The sequence below is a fragment of the Triticum aestivum genome, chromosome 4B, assembly GCF_018294505.1.
Source record: "Triticum aestivum cultivar Chinese Spring chromosome 4B, IWGSC CS RefSeq v2.1, whole genome shotgun sequence".
NCBI classification, from domain to species: Eukaryota; Viridiplantae; Streptophyta; class Magnoliopsida; order Poales; family Poaceae; genus Triticum; species Triticum aestivum.
In genome coordinates this window covers 370,463,522-370,483,368 of record NC_057804.1, presented here as the reverse complement: position 1 = coordinate 370,483,368, position 19,847 = coordinate 370,463,522, and positions in this window count along the sequence as shown.

The window sequence follows — 19,847 nt, the reverse complement described above, 5'->3', positions numbered from 1 at the left end:
TGGGCATTCAACGCCTAGAGGTGCGCGGGGATTCGAACCTCATGATATCCCAAATAAATGGAGACTTCGATGCCAAGGATCCGAAAATGGCAGCTTATCACAACGCCATCCTAAAAATGTCAGCTCGGTTTGAGGGGCTCGAATTTCACCATATAGCCCTGGATAACAACCAGGCATCAGACGTATTGGCACGCATTGGCGCAAAGAGCAATGCCGTCCCTCCCAACATTTCCTAGAGAGGCTGTTCAAGCCATCCGTACTATGGGAGGGGGAATCCGGAAATAACAACCCGGACCCAACCGCACTGCCCGACACCAAACATTCTGACACAATCGATGGTTCTGCCAACGAAGTAACATCCTCAGCCCACGTAATAATGGCAGTCATTGCCCCGTGGACGGAACCATTCCTAGCCTACCTAACCAGGCAGGAACTTCCCAAGGACCAAAACAAGGCCCGCTACATAGTGTGGAGATCTAAAGCCTATAAGGTCCATGAGGGAGAGCTTTACAAGAAAAGCACAACCGGAGTCCATCAAAGGTGTATCTCCGAAGAGGAAGGGCGGAATCTTCTGTCTGAAATTCATGCCGAACTCTGCGGGCACCACGCCGCAGCCCGGGCCCTTGTAGGCAAGGCCTTCCGTACAGGATTTTATTTGCCGACGGCCCAGGCAGATGCTCAGGACTTAGTCCAATGATGCGTTGGTTGCCAACTCTTTGCTAATCAAAGCCACATGCCACCCACCACCCTCAAAACTATACCCATAACCTGGCCCTTCGCGGTCTGGGGGCTTGACATGGTTGGACCCCTTAAAGGAGGAACCCACAAGCAAAAATACCTACTGGTCATGGTGGATAAATTCACCAAATGGATAGAGGCCAAACCTGTTAAGACGGCCGAATCCGGACCGGTGATAGACTTCATATCAGGGGTCGTACACCGTTACGGCGTCCCCCATAGCATCATCACGGATAACGGCATGAACTTTACGGCCGACGAGGTCAAACTCTGGTGCAAAAACATGGGCATCAAGCTCGACTATGCTTCAGTTTATCACCCTCAAACTAACGGTCAGGTCGAGTGAGCAAATGGTCTAATCATGAGCGACATCAAACCCAGATTAGTGCGGTCCCTCAAGGAATCTAACACGCACTGGGTAGAGGAGCTCGACTCCGTACTCTGGGGGCTGCGGACCACTCCGAATCGCACCACCGGATTTACACCATTCTTTATGGTATACGGTGCAGAGGCAGTTCTGCCCTCTGATATAATTCATGACTCACCTGGCGTGCGCATGTACGAAGAAAGAGAAGCCGAGCTTGATCAGCAGGACAGTTTGGACGCCTTGGAGGAGGAGCGTGACGTGGCAAAAACCCGTTTCGCATTCTATCAACAGCAGGCTCGAAGATATCAAAGCAGAGAAGTACGGGCCAAAACTTACAATGTTGGCGAGTTAGTTCTACGCCTGCTGGACAAGAAAAAGGACAAACTCAAGCCCAAATGGGACGGTCCCTTCATCATCGACCAAGTCCTGAGCGGCGGAGCGTACCGTCTGCGAAATGCATCGGATAACCGACTCGAGCCGAACCCATGGAACGCAGCCCGTCTCCGAAGATTCTACGCCTAGCGCCGGATTCTGAGTTCGTCTCCTTCCTCCGTCTATATTTTATTAAGTAGCTGTCTTATATTTCTCCCCTTCTCCCCCTTTTTTTCTTACAACCTTTGAAGGCTCGTTCGCGCTTTGTTCGCACACACTTGACGCGCTATCCGCGCTCATTATACCTGGGAGCTTCTTTAATAGAAGCTTATTTATACGGGCTTCATGCCCAACACATGTGTCACACTTCCGCATGTACCTTTTATTAACCATTATATGCATTGATATGACTTAAGTTTTGGCCAAGTTGGGTTGCCAGGCTCCTGTGCTTACCCCTACGTTCCCGATTGTTCGGCTAGGTGGTAAAGGGAGCACCTTTGCGATTGTTACTGCCGGGTCAGCCCGATGTGTACCTCAGACTGGGTGAAGCCGAAAGCTAGCGTTCTTAAGGGAATATTCCGTCGGTGAACTAAAAGACGATTTCTTACCTATTTATTTATCTGCCCCCAGATGTTTTCCTGCTTTTTTCGCAGTCCGGACATGCACTTTAGGGCATGCCTCCCAGGGAAAGGAACCCCTAACGAAACTATTCTCCCTGGAATATGTTTCTTACTAACCATGTAATATAACGTAACTAGTTGGGCACTTGTCTGATAAAGCACTAATGACCCCTATGCCTGGTCTCCATGCATGCCCCGGTTCTTATATAACCGCGAGGGTATTCGGACACACTCCGGACTATTGGGTCCCGAGGTTGAAGCAAAAAGGTCCGCTATGACAAACGTTCTACAATCCGGCTAGAAGGCATTTTACATGTCATCTTAAATTACATAGTCAATTCAACTGATTGTATTCCTCTTCAATTCCATCTAATAGGCTGTCTAGTTTACAGTCCTACTGGGAATACTTTGCGGCCAACTCTACTTGGCCGTACACTAAGCTCACAGGGATCTCCTTCCCATCAGGCCCCACAGGTCCAACCTCGGCCATGTGGTTTGGGTCAGCCTTCGTGTACCGCGTCTTCACCATGGCCCAGGCCTCCCTGGCGCCTTGACGGCAGGCCGATATCTTTCATAATCGGAAGCGCTGCCGCTCTCCCTGAAGCCTCTCTGCAAGCTCTCCAAGGCCTTCGGGCAGGGAGACAAATGGCCACAAGGCCTGGGCGACGCCTTTCATCACCTGCCGAACTCGTTCGTGCAGTTGCAAGAGCTCAGGAAGAAGGTCACCCGAAGAAACGGGCATTTCCTCTGCAGGACGGCCTATGAGCATACCTACAAACATACCTCTGTTAGTCGACTTCCTCGCCGAACTCTTTTTCAAAGTTCGTTCAAGCACTTACTAAAAATTCCGCGTCGAAGACGCCGATTCTCCTTAACGGAGTCAGACAGCTGGGCATGAACATCCTTTAGTTCCTCACCCAGCTGGGTGTTGGCATCTTGGAGATTATTTTTCTCTTGCCTCACCCTTGTAAGCACATTTTCGCCAGCCTTTAACCGGCGCATGAGCTGTTGCTTGTCCGGATCTATCTCGACGCCATCTGCAATATTATTGTCAGAGTTATACACATGCCGCACTTCACAAATTACTTATCTTTTTAAGCATATATTACCAGAGGGGGTCTCTTTGGCTTCCCCCGCTGCCGCTAGTGCGGCCTCAAGTTGGGCTTTGCACTCCTCCAGCTCCTGGGACAGTTGGGTATTCTTTTCTGTAAGATCCTCCACAATAGATGATCCTTAAATCAGTTATTCTAACTATTTTAAGTCTCAGGGGCTACTGGCATATATAACTATCAAATTTTCTCACCCGTATGTCTTTTAGATACTGCTCCGTGGCTCTGGCTAGACCATTTTGAGCGGCATGGAGGTGCGCATCTCCCGAATTGAAGGCATCCAATGCCTCTGGGGAGAAACATGTGTCACGAAGAACTGCCCGTCGACGCCTGTGATTCATGGCACTCTCCACCTCGGAATTGGTGGCAGATAACCTGTCAGAATTCTCTGTCGGAGGAGCATCCGACACACGCCTCGTGTTCGCCTCCGCTTCTGGACCTGGCTTTGGAGCCTGGCGAGCGGAGGATTGATTGGCAACCTCTCCGGATACAGTCCGGCGAGCGCTCTTCTTCCTGAAAAAGCACGAGCGTTAGTATGCTTCCCGTGAATAAAACCTGGGATTAAGATGACATGCCATACCGTTGCACCGGCGTTTCAATCTGGACTGCACTTCTTTTCAGCCTGTTGGGCCTTGCTGTCCCTTGTTGACTAGCCGTCGCAGGCTCGGCCTTCCGCCTCAAGGACTTCCCCTGCGAAACACCATTGGTATATGGTGATCAAAACCAAGCACGGATGGGTCATTTTCAAAGTATTGGGACTTCGTCTCAGTTACCTGCGAGGCTGGAAGTATTCCGGGGTAATCGGCCGTAATGGCGACCAAGGCATTATCGATGCTCAGTTGGTGAAATACCCCATCAATCAGCTCCACCTATATGTCTGGATCCTCTTGGGAGGTCGCATCGAGGAACCGTTCCGGATCCTCGGGTTGTGGAGGCGGGCTGTTTATATCCTTTACGGCCCGACGCAGTTCCTGCGTCGAAATCACAAAATGAGATACTTGACTATGGGAGTATGGAACGGATAGGCAAAAAGAAATGTCCGCTTACCCAGCTTGGAGGATTGTACATAGAAAATCCGTCATGTGGATTGACGCGGAGAAATTCCTCCTCTTCTCCCTTGTACAATGCGGACAAGATCTTCATCAGATCGGCGACCGATCCCGGCCCCTTACGGCCGCAGCGGGTGGCATCATCCTCCCCGTTGAAATCCCACATGGGTTGGCCTCTATACTGGAGCGGCTGCACCCCCTGCATAATGCATGTGGCCATGACCCCGATCATGGTCAGTCCGGAATGAGCTAACAACCTAATTCGGCCCATTAGGTAAAGGACATACCTGTCATTTTCCTTCTGAGGGCTCCGTGGACACTAGCTTAGGCGTTTCTTCAAAGGAGCGTTATTGAACTCAGGGAAGCCGATCCGAACAAGGTTTGGCAGGGGGACATCTTCTATATAAAACCATTCCAAAGGCCAGTCTTCTGACGCCTTCTTCGGGGTTCCGGATAGATATCCGGTTCCGGCGATGCGCCATAGTTCGGCTCCGCCCACTTGATATATTGACCCCTGTTGAGAACGGGGCACAAGGCAGAACAGCTTCTTCCACAATACAAAATGAGCCTCGATGCCCAAAAACAGCTCGCAAAGGGCCACGAAGCCCGCAATATGCAAGATAGAGGCAGGCGTAAGGTTGTGCAACTGGAGGACGTAGAACTCCAGGAGCCCCCGGAGAAACGGATGAATTGGAAATCCGAGCCCTCTTATCAAATAAGGGACAAGGCATACCCGCTCTCCTTTGGAGGGACTGGGGACGCTCTCCGCTTGCTTTCCGCCCTTATAGGTGGCAAGTCCGGCTCGAACCGGGACCATGAAGGCTGGGGGACGAAATCCCTTGGTTTGGAGCGTCACTAGCTCGCTGTGTGGGATGGAGCATCTCTCTCAATCTCCAGGCTGAGGGCTGGGAAGGCGAGAGGAGGAGCCGCGTCGACTGTCCATGATGGAATGAATTTCTGTCAGATGCACTCTGATGAATGCTCGCGAAGGGAGGATGGTGTGATTCGGATCTAGATCCTCGTCTCCTTTATAGGCAGCTCATTTGCACAACTAGGGGGGTAAATGTAAAAATACCCTAGCTTTTCGCATTCGTTCGACACGTCAAAGATGGCCATTATTGGGCGTGGAAGCCGAGGAGCGTAATATTTACAAGAGGCCGGACGCTATTCAACAGGTACACAGGATTTGGAGAAGAACCCACCTTGCAATGCCGAAGACAATCTACGCGCCGGACTCATCGCCATTGAAGCCTGGTTCGGGGGCTACTGAGGGAGTCCCGGATTAGGGGGTGTCCGGATAGCCGAACTATCACCTTTGGCCGGACTCCTGAACTATGAAGATACAAGATTGAAGACTTCGTCCCGTGTCCGAATGGGACTTTCCTTGGCGTGGAAGGCAAGCTTGGCGATACGGATATATAGATCTCCTACCATTGCAACCGACTCTGTGTAACCCTAACCCTTTCCGGTGTCTATATAAACCAGTGGGTTTTAGTCCATAGGACGAACAACAATCATACCATAGGCTAGCTTCTAGGGTTTAGCCTCTCTGATCTCGTGGTAGATCTACTCTTTTACTACCCATATCATCAATATTAATCAAGCAGGAGTAGGGTTTTACCTCCATCGAGAGGGCCCGAACCTGGGTAAAAACATCGTGTCCCTTGTCTCCTGTTACCATCCGCCTAGACGCACAGTACGGGACCCCCTACCCGAGATCCACCGGTTTTGACACCGACAGAAGGCATTTCTCCCAATCCATTCCAAATGAGACAGCAGAAAGTCAAAGCATGTCTTCTAGGATTTTATTGACACATTCTACTTGACCACTTGGTTGAGGGTGAAAGGCGGTGCTAAAGGAGAGCCGAGTTCCCATAGATCCAAGCAATATGGTAAAAAAACATCTTTTTATCCTTAATGACAACAATACAAATACGTGCCTCGCTACCCCTACTGTCACTGGCTGAGGACACCGTAAGATTAAACCCATCACAAAGCACCTCTCCCATTGCAAGATAGATCAATCTAGTTGGCCAAACCAAATCAATAGATCAGAGAGAAATAAAGTTATCTTAATCATGCATAAAAGAGTGCAGAGAAGACTCAAATAATATTCATAGATAATCTGATCATAAACCCACAATTCATCAGATCTCAACAAACACACCACAAAAGAAGATTACATCGAATAGATCTCCAAGAACATCGAGGAGAACTTTGTATTGAAGTTCAAAGAGGGAGAAGAACCCATCTAGCTACTAGCTATGGAACTGTAGGTCTGTGGTAAACTACTCACGCATCATCGGAAGGGCAACAAGGTTGGTATAGAGGCCCTCCATGATCGGATCCCCCTTTGGCAGAGTGCCAGAAAAGGCCCCAAGATGGGATCTCACGAGAACATAAGCTTGCAGCGGCCGAAAAGTATTTTTGATGTGCCCTCTGATGAAAGGGGAATATTTGGGTATTTATAGAGCTAAAGTTAGGGTTAAAGGAGCCACAAGGGGGCCACAAGCTCATAGGGCACGCCCCCTAGGGCGCGCTTGGTGAGCTTGTGGCTCACCCATGGACCTTCTGGCCTCCTCCCGAAGCTTCGTGGTTGTCTTCTGGTCGAAGAAAAATCCTCAAAAAATTTCGTTCCGTTTGGGATTGATTTTCTATAAAAGACAAAACCAACGAAAAAACAACAACTAGCACTGGGCACTAGGTTAATAGGTTAGTCCCAAAAAAGATGTAAAATAGCATATTAATGCATATAAAACATCCAATATAGATAATGGAATAGCATGGAACAATCAAAATTATAGATACGTTGGAGACGTATTAAGCATCCCCAAGTTTAAGTCCTGCTCGTCCTTGACTAGCTAAATGATAAAACAGAATATTTGATGTGGAATGCTACCTAACATGTTTATAAAGTAATCTTTCTTATTGTGGTATGAATATTCAGATCCATAAGATTGAAAACAAAAGTTTAATTGACATAAAAACAATAATACTTCAAGCATACTAATAAAGCAATAATGGATTTTTAAAATATCATGGCTAAAGAAAGTTATCCCTACAAAATCATATAGTCTTGTCGTGCTCTATCTTCATCACACAAAGTATTTATCATGCACAACCCCGATGACAAGCCAAGAAATTGTTTCATACTTCTGACGTTCTAAAGCTCTTTCAACTTTCACGCAATACATGAGTGTGAGCCATGGATATAGCACTATTAGTAGAATATAAGGTTGTGGTAGACAAAAAGGAGAAAGAAATTCTCACACCAACTAGGAAACTTTATAGGCTATGGAGATGCCCATCAATTGATATTGGTGCAAGTGAGTAGCGGTTTCCATGCAATGGATGCACTAGAGCTATAAGTCTATGAAAGCTCAAAATAAAACTAGGTTGGTGTGCATCCAACTCTCTTGCTCACAAAGACCTAGGGCAATTTGAGGAAGCCCATCATTGGAATATACAAGCCAAGTTCTATAATAAAAAAAATCCCCACTAGAAATATATGAAAGTGACAACATAGGAGATTCTCTATCATGAGGAACATGGTGCTACTCTGAAGCACGAGTGTGGAAAAAGGATAGTAACATTGTCCCTTTTCTCCTTTTCTCTTTTTTTTTTCTTTTTCCTTTTTTTCCTTTTTTTCTTTTAGGCTCTTTGGCCTTATATATATATATATATATATATATATATATATATATATATATATATTGGGCTATTTGGCCTCTTTTCATTTTAAGTCCAGGGATCATCCCGACTTCTGGGGGAATCATAGCCTCCATCATCCTTTCCTCACATGGGACAATGCTCTAATAATGATGATCATCACACTTTGTTTACTTACAACTCGATACTAGAACAAAAATATGACTCTATATGAATGCCTCCGGCGGTGTACCGGGACATGCAATGATCTAGCGTGACATGTATAAAAAATATAACGGTGGCCAAGCCACAAATACCATGCCAAGTATATGATCATGCAAAGCAATATGAAAATGATGGTATGTGTCATAATAAACGGAACGGTGGAAGTTGCATGGAAATATATCTCGAAGTGGCTATGGAAATGCCATAATAGGTAGGTATGGTGGCTGTTTTGAGGAAGGTATATGGTGGGTGTGGTACCAGCGAGAGTTGCGCGCGCCCTAGACAGGCTAGCAATGGTGGAAGGGTGAGAGTGTGTATAATCCATGGACTCAACATTTGTCATAAAGAACTCACATACTTATTTGTATTAGTGTAATATATAATATCTACTATATTCCAACTTCTCCATGGTCCATACCCCCTGATACTACCCATAGATTCATCAAAATAAGCAAACAACACAATGAAAATATAATCCATCAAAAACAGAACAGTCTGTAGTAATGGACTTTAGCCAAAGTTCCGTAACTCCAAAAATTCTGAAAAATTAGGACAACAGAGAGAATTTGTATATAAATCTTGTGTAGAAAAATTCAGAATTTTATCACGCTCCAGTGAATTTTAACAATTGTGTTACTGGACGCAATTTTTTTTGCTTTTCAGCAAAATCAAATCAACTATCACCATAGATTATCCCAAAGGTCTTACTTGGCAAAAAACACTAATTAAAACACTAAAACACAGTTATTACAGAAGTAATATTTGCATATTTACATAAAAACAGAAAAAAAATATTGGGTTGTCTCCCAACAAGCACTTTTCTTTAAAGCCTTTTAGCTAGGCATTGATAATTTTAATGATGCTCACATGAAAGACAACAATTTGAAGCACAAATAAAGCATCGTATAGAATGTGAAAAACAAGTTTAAGTCTAACATACTTCCTATGCATAGGTATTTTATAGGAAAAATATTTATCAAGACAAGCAGAAACTAGCGTATGCAAGGAAGAAGAAAGAAACAATAGCAATCTCAACATAATGAGAGGTAATTTAGTAGCATGAAAATTCTACAACCATATTTTCCTCTCTGATAATAATTACATGTAGGATCATAATCAAATTCAACAATATAGCTATCATATAAAATTTTCTCTTCATGATCCACATGTGTAAATGTTTTATAATGTTCAAAGATAGTGGATTAATATCAACTAAAGTCATGACCTCTTCAAACCCACTTTTGTAAAAAAATCATTAGATTGAACACCCTCCAAATATGTGGGTTTATTTTTAGCTAAAGTTGTCACTCTTCCAAACCCACTTTCAATATTTTTGCAAACATATTGATCATGCAGCTTAAATAAATTTTCAAGATCATAAGAAGCATTATCACCCTGATACGTCTCCAACATATCTATAATTTTTGCTTGTTCCATGCTATTATATTATCATTCTTGGATGTTTTACAATCATTTTATAGCAACTTTATATCATTTTTTGGGACTAACCTATTGACAAAGTGCCCAGTGCCTGTTGCTGTTTTTTGCACGTTTTTTTGCTTTGCAGAATATCAGTACCAATCAGAGCGAAACTTTTTGGACAATTTTTTTGGACCAGAAGACACCTGATGGGCCAAAGAAGTACTAGAGGGGGGCTCCGAGGGGAGGACAACCCACCAGGGCACACCCAGGAGCCCAGGCGTGCCCAGGTGGGTTGTGCCCACCTCGATGGCCTCCGGCACCACCTCTTCGCCCTATAAATCCCCATATATTCCAGAAACCCTAGGGGAGTCGACGAAACATAATTCCAGCCGCCGCAAGTTCCAGAACCACGAGATCCAATCTAGACACCTGAGAAAGGGACTGACAACCCCTTGTAAGCGTCAGTTTGGAAGTATTTGTTCTTTGTGTGCAGGTACCATTTACATACTGTTGCTTGGTTCTCCTACTGGATTGATACCTTGGTTTCATAACTGAGGAAATACCTACCATAGCTGTGCTGCATTATCCCTTCCTCTTTGGGGAAATACCGACGTAGTTCAAGCGACATCACACCACAATCATGATCATTGTAATAAGTAGTGGACATAGCATCCCCAAGCTTGGGGTTTTGCATATTATTAGCACAATTTACATTAATAGAAGTTATAATAAAACCATTGCAATCATGCTTTTAATTCAAGGAGCTAGAGTGAATCACTTCATAAACTTCTTCTTTTAACACTTCATCACAATATTCAGATTCACGAATTTGAAGCAAAACTTCATAAAGATATTCTAGTGTACTCAACTCTCTAGCAATTGGTTCATTATAGTTGCATCTTTTAAAATGATTAGCAAGTGGATGAGGATCCATAAACTTTTTTGCTTCCTAATTTGGAATAAATATGAAGTTATTTCAAGCGAACAAGCAAACGAACCAAGTAAGACATAAAGGCAAACAGAAACAAGGCAAATAAAAAGGCAAATATTTTTGTGTTTTTTTGAAAATGTTTTAGAAGTGGGGGAGTGGAAAACGAGAGGCAAATGGCAAATAATGTAAATGAAAGAGATGAGATGTCGGTGTCAAAACCGGCGGATCTCGGGTAGGGGGTCCCGAACTGTGCGTCTAGGCGGATGGTAACAGGAGACAAGGGACACGATGTTTTTACCCATGTTCGGGCCCTCTCGATGGAGGTAAAACCCTACTCCTGCTTTATTAATATTGATGATATGGATAGTACAAGAGTTGATCTACCACGAGATCAGAGAGGCTAAACCCTAGAAGCTAGCCTATGGTATGATTGTTGTTTGTCCTACGGACTAAAACTCTCCGGTTTATATAGACACGGAGAGGGCTAGGGTTACACAGAGTCGGTTACAATGGGAGGAGATCTTCATATCATATCGCCAAGCTTGCCTTCCATGCCAAGGAAAGTCCTATCCGGACACGGGACGAAGTCTTCAATCTTGTATCTTCATAGTCTGGGAGTCCGGCCAAAGGTCATAGTCCGGCCATCCGGACACCCCCTAATCCAGGACTCCGTCAGTAGCGCCTGAACCAGGCTTCAATGATGAGAGTCCGATGCGCAAATTGTCTTCGGCATTGCAAGGCGGGTTCCTCCTCCGAATACTTCATAGAAGATGTTGAACACAAGGATATTGTCCGGCTCTGCAAAAATAAGTTCCACGTACCACCGTAGAGAGAATAATATCTGCATAAATCTAATCTGCTGATGCATTCCGCAGCGTGACATCACACCACGGCCAAGCCTTTATTCGAATCATTTTACTGTTCCACCTCAGCGCGTTTAGCGAGGCGGTTTCCTTGGCACGTCTTGTCAAAGCAAAGATCGTGTCCCCTTATTTCGGGATTCTCATCAATATGGCTGTGGGTAACCCAACCGCGCCATTAACCGCGGTGCTTGGGAGATAAGCGAGTTTTATTAGGCTGGTGGGGGCTTGTAGTTTTGGTCGCCCATATAAGGCGATAAGGATCTACCCTTTCTATTTACGCCTTCTTCCTCCTTTGCTTATCCATCCCTGCGCACTCGAGCCCCAACGCCCAAGTCCGCACTTCCCACCTTAACCTTCTCCAATCATGTTCGGAGCGGGAGGTAGATGGATGGACTCCTCCGTCACGGAGGGGAAAATCAAAAAGTTGAGGAAGGCCGGATACTTGACTGATGACATCGCGCACCGGCTTCCAGATGAGGGGCAACTCATCCCCACCCCTAGGCCCCATGAGAGGGTTGTATTTCTTCCCTATTTCCTCCGCGGACTGGGCTTTCCTCTTCACCTGTTCGTCCGGGGGCTCATGTTCTACTACGGCCTGGACTTCCACGACCTGGCCCCGAACTTCATCCTCAACATCTCGGCGTTCATCGTCGTGTGTGAGGCCTTCCTCTGCATCCAGCCCCACTTCGGGTTATGGCTGAAGACTTTTAATGTCAAGCCGAAGGTAGTGGGCGGCCGCCAAGCGGAGTGCAGAGGTGCCATGATGGGCCGGATGGCCAACGTCCTATGGCTCGAGGGCTCCTTTGTGGAGACAATAAAGGGGTGGCAATCGGGGTCGTTCTACATCACCGAGCCGCGCGACCCCAAATGGGCGGTGGCCCCCGAATTCCGATCTGGATTCCCCACACGGCTCACTTCCTCGAAAGAGACGGGCCTAACGTGGGGAGATTCGGAAGAGCTGACCGGACTTCAAACCTGCGTCCAAAAGCTGGTGAACAAGAATCTCAAGCTTGTCAACATAGTCCAGGTCATGCTCATCCGCCGGATCCTCCCATGCCAACAACAGACCTTCAAATTGTGGGAGTTTGATCCGGCACAGCACCAAACCTTGAGCAAGCTTTTCGACACTATGTACGAAGATGCCTGGAAGGTGCTGTTTAAGGGTGCTGAGGCCCCCGCATCCGCTACCGAAGATCGCGGATTCAGCTCGTGGCGTCAGGCCAGTGAGGTAAGCTATTCTACCCTTTACGAGACTCTTGTCTTTCATCGTCTGACTCTACGCGGGATCTAAACTCCCTTACCTTTGACAGGACTGGCTGAAGAAGTCCGGGCAGGTTAACTGTCCGGCTCCCTTACCAGAAGATCCAGCGGACGCCCGATTGACGGGGCTGCTGGTTCCGGCACCTCACGTGGTGCCTGGGAAGAAGGCCAAGAAGAAGGCCACGGGGACTCGAAAGAGTTCCCGGTGCCTGGTGGTGTCGGATTCATCCCCTGACAACCCCGAAGCACCCTCCGCCTCTGAGGATGAGGAGGAGGAAGAAGAAGAAGCCTCTCCCCCTCCAACGGGGGGAGGAAAGAAAAGGAAGGCCGCCCCAACTGGGGAGGCTGGAGGGTCCAAGAAGGGAAGAACCCTCCTGCCAGACTACACCTCCGATGCCAAAGACGACAGGGAGGAATGGCCATCTAGGGTCAAGCCCCTGGCAAAATCGGAAGCATCCGGATATCCGAATAACTTATGGCGCTCCTCTATTATTCGGTATTTTATGACCCCGAATTCAATCATGCAGTTCGCCCAAGGCTCAGCTCGATGATTCGTCGAGCGGCTCCCTGAATTCGTCGGATGTGAATAGTGCTTCACTTCCGACGGCTTCCTCCCCGCTCCCTACGGACGACGCCGAGGTGGAGTCCCGAAAGGGACTAAACCAGGAGGAGGTGGTCCTGGAGGCGCCGCAAGGCGACCTCCCGGACTCCAGGCCCAAAGGGGGTAAAGCCCCAGAGGGATCTAAGTCCGGCCCTGGGCCGGACACTGCTCCGGAACCATCAACGGTTCCAGAGTCCAACATGCGGCGCCTTCGTAAGAAGGGCAAGCCTACGACACCGGCGACCTCCGTCCACCCAGAGGCGCCAGACAATTTCCGGAGGTGCTTAACGGCGCCTCCATCGACGAAGAACACTGCACTGTTATGAGTGCGGTGATTCAGAAGGTTTAGTCCGCCAAGAGCAGGCTGACAGAAGCCTATACAAGTCTGTTAACAGGCTTTGAGGTATGTATTCAAAACATATAAAAATGTTACCGCATAGACAGTAGCCCCTGATGCTCAGTTTGGTGTTCGGAAAGAAAAGCCGAGCTGATGATCAAAAAAATATACGCAGGAGTCTAACATAAATATGTCAATATGGGAATGCAGGCTGCGCTGCTGACATCTGCCGCACTGACTGCGGAGGTCAATGCATTGAAAGAGACCCTCGAGCGGTCCGAGAACGAGCTCGGCCGTGCCAAGAAGCAGCTTGAGGACAAGGAGGGTATGTAATACCGTATGTAAATGTATATAGAAATACATGGTTGCAAATAATTACAGGACCAACGTGAGTGTTGCAGGGGCCACGACCGAGGTGGCGACCCTGAAGGAAGCGGTGTCCAAGGCCGAAAACAGCGCGGCCTTGGAGCACACCGAGCGAGAGAAGCAGGAGGCACGGGTGGCGGAGGTGCGGCAAGAGCTCCAGGCTCTCGTGGAAAAACACGAGAGTTTGGAGCGTGACTCGAAGACTCGAGAGTCTGAGCTCGCCTTAGCTCTTGAGAGTGCCAAAACCGCTAAGGCCGAAGCCCAGAAGGCCCTCTAGGAGATCGAGGCGATAAAGAAAATAGCGGCGGGTAAGGCATTCTTTATGCAAAGCAAGCATATAAAAGTGAATTATCTGTTACTTACGAGCTCTCCAGGAGCGTTCGCCGATCTGCCCCATAGTGTGTCTGACGCTGCCGCGTTCTACTGAGCCGAGGAGGGGAGCTTGACAGAAAAGGTGTTCTGGTCTCAGTATGCTGAGGCCGAACATCCGGTGCCCCTGAGCGACCAGCTGAAGCAGCTGGTCGAGCGCCACAAGGTGGCCGAACAGATCATGAAGGGCCTCATAGTTCGGCTGTGGCCGACAGAAGCCATGCCTGGGAGCTACTTCGGGCTGGTGCGGCGGCTGGTGGACGCGTGTCCATGGATTGAGGTCATCAAGCGCTCCTTCTGTATTGAGGGTGCCCGTCGGGCCCTTGCCCGTGCTAAAGTGCACTGGGGCAAGTTGGACGCTGAGAAGCTTTTGACGGACGCGCCACCGCCGGGCAAGGAGTATCGCACGCCCGAGATGTATTATAAGGGCGTCCTGAAGGGTGCCCGCCTTATAGCGGGTGAATGCTCCAAAGATGTAATTTTTGAGTAGACTCGCATATGTTATCCTGTACGCTGAAAACTTTGTTCATATGCGCTAAGCAACGCTTATTAATTTAAAATATTACCTTATGTGCGGCCGTTTATCAAATCTGAGAGATGCAAGTCATCGGCTTCTAACCCCATGCCACGAGTGCTGGGGTGTTCGGGATAAACCTGAGCGCTCTTGTTCCCATTCTTGGGTCCATCTAGGGAGGCGCTCACCACAACGAACAAGGCCATCAGACTTATAATGCTTTATCACTCTCACTTAGCCATAGAATTCTATAATTTTAGATTTTGGCGAAGCCCCTAGTATTCGGAAGACCGAGTTCAGGGCGCTATCCACGCCTAGGCTAGATAAATCCGGCTCCACGCTCTAAGCGGCATAAGTCTTTAGGGACTCGAAAAACCTCGCGAATAGCGACCGGTCTCTCGCACTATCATGACGGTCAGTTTTAGCTTTCTCTACTGAGGTGTTAACCCAGCTCAACTGGGGCACAATCACAGTAGTTCTCCCAGCGCTAGCTTAGCCAACATTGCGGAACGTAAGGTACCAAAACATGGGGGCCGGACAAACCCAACTATTGACCCAAGACATGATTCAGAGCCGATGGATATAGTGCTATAAGTTCGGGGTGCCACACTCATGAGAGTGTTCGGTCTTCTCACACCATGTTTGTATAAAAATAGATGAATACAATAAGAGATAAGAGCTATGTATTGTTTATTAAAAAAAGAAAGGGGCTCCTATGAAAGTAGAACGATACAAATAGTGCGGTAAGCAAGAGATGGGATTATTTGACATGTCCCCCATCCAGGGGCAAGCTGCGGGACTTTAAGTAAAACAGGTATTTAGCTCATTATAGAGACCACCTGGACATTTGTTGAGGCTTGTTGTCTCCCTGGCTATTGCATTGTGTGTTTGGCGAGTGTATTGTCGGACAGGCCTTCCGAATAGTTGGGTCCTAAAAGTATATAAAAAGAGAAACGGCGGAATAGGGAGCCCCTTAGTGCGGTTGAGCCGCATTCTGGGCGTGCCGTAGTTGTGCCCCTCCCCTTATGCCCATGGTATTTCCAAAGCATAATTATGTACGCGTGGTACCGATATCACCATCTGGCGAGGGCTGGGGTTGGGGCCGCACTGCTATGCTTGCTCGGAACGTGCCAGCCGGCTTTGTTGTAGGTTACTTCAGGCGCGCTTGACGTTGTCCGGACGTTTAACACCCGGATTGGAGAGTTGCCTTGAGAGGCTGCTATGTACTTCCGCCGCCAGGGCCGCTATGTGCTCCTCCGTTCGAAGAGAGCGTTCGGTGTTTCCATTTACCGTAATGACTACGCGAGGACCTGGCATCTTGAGCTTGAGATATGCGTAATGCGGCACCGCATTGAATTTTGTGAATGCGGTTCGTCCGAGCAGGGCGTGATAGCCACTGCAGAATCGGACTATGTCGAAGATTAACTCTTCGCTTTGGAAATTATCCGGGGATCCGAAGAACACTTCAAGTGTAACCGAGCCTGTACAGCTGGCTTCTACACCTGGTATGACGCCTTTAAAGGTTGTCTTTGTGGGTTTAATCCTTGACGGATCTATACCCATTTTTTGCACTGTATCCTGATAAAGCAGGTTCAGGCTGCTGCCGCCGTCCATGAGGACTCTAGTGAGGTGAAATCCGTCAATGATTCGGTCTAGGACCAATGCAGCGAATCCGTCGTGACGAATGCTAGTGGGGTGGTCCCTTCGATCAAAAGTGATCGGGCAGGAGGACCATGGGTTGAACTTTGGGGCGACTGGCTCCAACACGTAGACGTCCTTGAGAGCACGCTTCCGCTCCCTTTTGGGGATGTGGGTTGCGTATATCATGTTCACCGTCCGCACTTGCAGGAGGAAGCCCTTCTGTCCTCTGTTGTTCGGCGGCCGGGGCTCCTCCTCGTCGTCTCTATGCAGCCCCTTATCTCTTGCTTCAGCACTTAACTTGCCTGCCTGCTTAAACACCCAACAATCCCTGTTGGTGTGGTTGGCTGGTTGTTCGGGGGTGCCGTGTATCTGGCACGAGCGATCGAGTATCTGGTCAAAACTGGATGGGCCTGGAGGGTTTCTTTTGAATGGCTTCTTCCATTGACCAGGCTTAGAGCCTCTGAATCCGGCATTAACTACCGTATCCTCAGTATTGTCGCCGTTAATGCGGCGCTTGTGCTTGTTGCGACGTGACCTGCCATTGTTGTCCTTGGTATCCGAATTGCCAGGGCTCTTGGTTATGTTATTGCTACGAGCTAGCCAGCTATCTTCTCCCGCGCAAAAGCGGGTCATGAGTGTCGTGAGGGCTGCCATAGATTTCGGCTTTTCCTGTCCTAGGTGCCGGGCAAGCCATTCGTCTCGGATGTTGTGCCTGAAGGCTGCAAGGGCCTCGGCGTCCAGACAGTCGACTATTTGATTTTTCTTAGTTAGGAACCGTGTCCAGAATTGTGTGGCCGATTCCTCTGGCTGCTGGATTATGTGGCTTAGGTCATCGGCGTCTGGTGGTCGCACGTAAGTGCCCTGGAAGTTGTCGAGGAATGCGGATTCCAGGTCCTCTTAGCAACTAATTGACTCTGCTGGCAGGCTGTTAAGCCAATGCCGAGCTGGTCCTTCAAGCTTGAGCGGGAGGTATTTGATGGCGTGTAGATCATCACCACCGGCCATGTGGATATGAAGGAGATAATCCTTGATCCATACTGCGGGATCAGCTGTGCCATCATATGATTCGATGTTTACGGGTTTAAAACCCTAGGGGATTTGATGATCCATTACTTCGTCTGTGAAGCATAGTGGGTGTGCGGCGCCCCTGTACTAGGCTATATCGCGACGCAGCTCGGATGAGCTTTGTCTGTTGTATTCGGCCTGGCCGTATTTATCATATCCGGAAGTGACGGTTATCATCACATGATGTGGGGCGCCCACGCGATCCATAGATCAATCTTGTTTGCCTTGCCTTAACCTCCAATATGTCTCGCAGGTCTGTTGCTTTTCCCCGTGCTCTGGTATTCTTAGAGCGGCGCCGGGGTGCGGCTTGGGTTGAGGGCCGAAGGGCCTCTCTGTCGCGGCCACGGGGTGGCCGATCGGGCGCATCGTATGCTGGTGATGTAGGTTTAGTTGCTTCCTCCTCTAGTTGGGGTAGCAGCCTGCGCTTTGGGTAACTCTTGGAGGGGCGTTCGAGTTTATACTCTTCGGCCGCCAGGACTTCAGTCCGTCTGTCGGCTAGCAAGTCTTGGTCAGCTCTAAGCTGCTGCTGTTTTTTCTTGAGGCTGCTCGCTGTGGCCATAAGCCTGCGTTTGAAACGCTCTTGTTCGACGGGATCCTCTGGCACGACGAATCGTCGTCGTCGAGGCTTGCCTCGTCTTCAGAGGGAGGCATATAATTGTCATCCTCGACCTCTCTGTCTGCCGCTCTCTCATGAGGGCTGGCTCCTTCGTCCTCCTGCGCTGAATCCTGCTGGAGGGGGTTGTCTTCGGCACTGTCCGGGGTGTTGATGTCTCCGGTGCCGGACTCGCCGTTTTTGCTTTGGTGGGATTTAGAGCGGCGCCGCTGACGTCGGTGCTTAGGTTGCTTCTTGGAGGGGTCGTCCTCCATTTTTTCATCGCCATCCCCTGCTTTGGGGGTGTCCACCATGTATATGTCATATGACGAGGTGGCCTTCTAGTGCCCTATAGGTGCTGGTTCTTGGTCGTCTCCTTCATCGACGTCCATACCGTCGATGTCTTCGGAGTCGAATTCGAGCATGTCGGTTAGATCATCGACAGTGGCTACAAAGTGGGTGGTGGGTGGGTTTAGAATTCCTTCATCGTCCGCCTCCCAACCATACTGACCATAGTTCGGCCAGGGCTCTCCTGACAAAGAGAGAGACTTTAGTGAATTCAGGATGTCGCCAAAGAGCGAGTGCTGAAAGACGTCCGCGGCGGTGAACTCCATGATCGGAGCCCAATCGGGTTCGATCGGAAGGGGTGCGGAAGATTCGGAGTCCGGAACGGAGTCCGGCACCTTGGAGTCACGGGCCTTGCAAAGGACTAGGCTGGTATTCGGCTCTATCGCCGTAGGGATTGCGGCTCCTAGGGCGGCGTCCAACCAACTGTCCCTGACTGGCGCAGCCGGCTCCGAGCTGGTGGTCGGAGCGGACACCTGAGCGGCGCTCTGGGTGCTGTCCGGCGGCAGAGCTAGATCATGCCCAACGTGACAGTGCGGCGCGCTCGGCCGTGGCTCGAATCCGTTGAAGATCAAGTCCCCGCGGATGTCGGCCGTGTAGTTTAAGCTTCCAAACCTGACTTGATGGCCAGGGGCGTAGCTTTCGATCTGCTCCAGATGGCCAAGCGAATTGGCCCGCAGTGCGAAGCCGCCGAATAAGAAGATCTGTCCGGGGAGAAAAGTCTCACCCTGGACCGCGTCATGGTTGACGATCGAAGAAGCCATCGGGCCTAAGGGTGACGACAGAGAGGAACTCTCAATGAAAGCACCACTGTCGGTGTCAAAACCGGCGGATCTCAGGTAGGGGGTCCCGTACTGTGCGTCTAGGCGGATGGTAACAGGAGACAAGGGACACGATGTTTTTACCCAGGTTCGGGCCCTCTCGATGGAGGTAAAACCCTACTCCTGCTTGATTAATATTGATGATATGGGTAGTACAAGAGTTGATCTACCACGAGATCAGAGAGGCTAAACCCTAGAAGCTAGCCTATGGTATGATTGTTGTTCGTCCTACGAACTAAAACTCTCCAGTTTATATAGACACTGGAGAGGGCTAGGGTTACACAGAGTCGGTTACAATGGGAGGAGATCTTCATATCATATCGCCAAGCTTGCCTTCCACGCCAAGGAAAGTCCTATCCGGACACGGGACGAAGTCTTCAATCTTGTATCTTCATAGTCCGGGAGTCCGGCCAAAGGTCATAGTCCGGCCATCCAGACACCCCCTAATCCAGGACTCCCTCATGAGAGTTTATGATAGGTACTTGGTAGGCTTGATGTAGATCCTCCCCGGCAACGGCGCCAGAAATTCTTCCTAATACTTCTTGAGCTTGCGTTGATTTTTCCCTTGAATAGGAAATGGTGATGCAGCAAA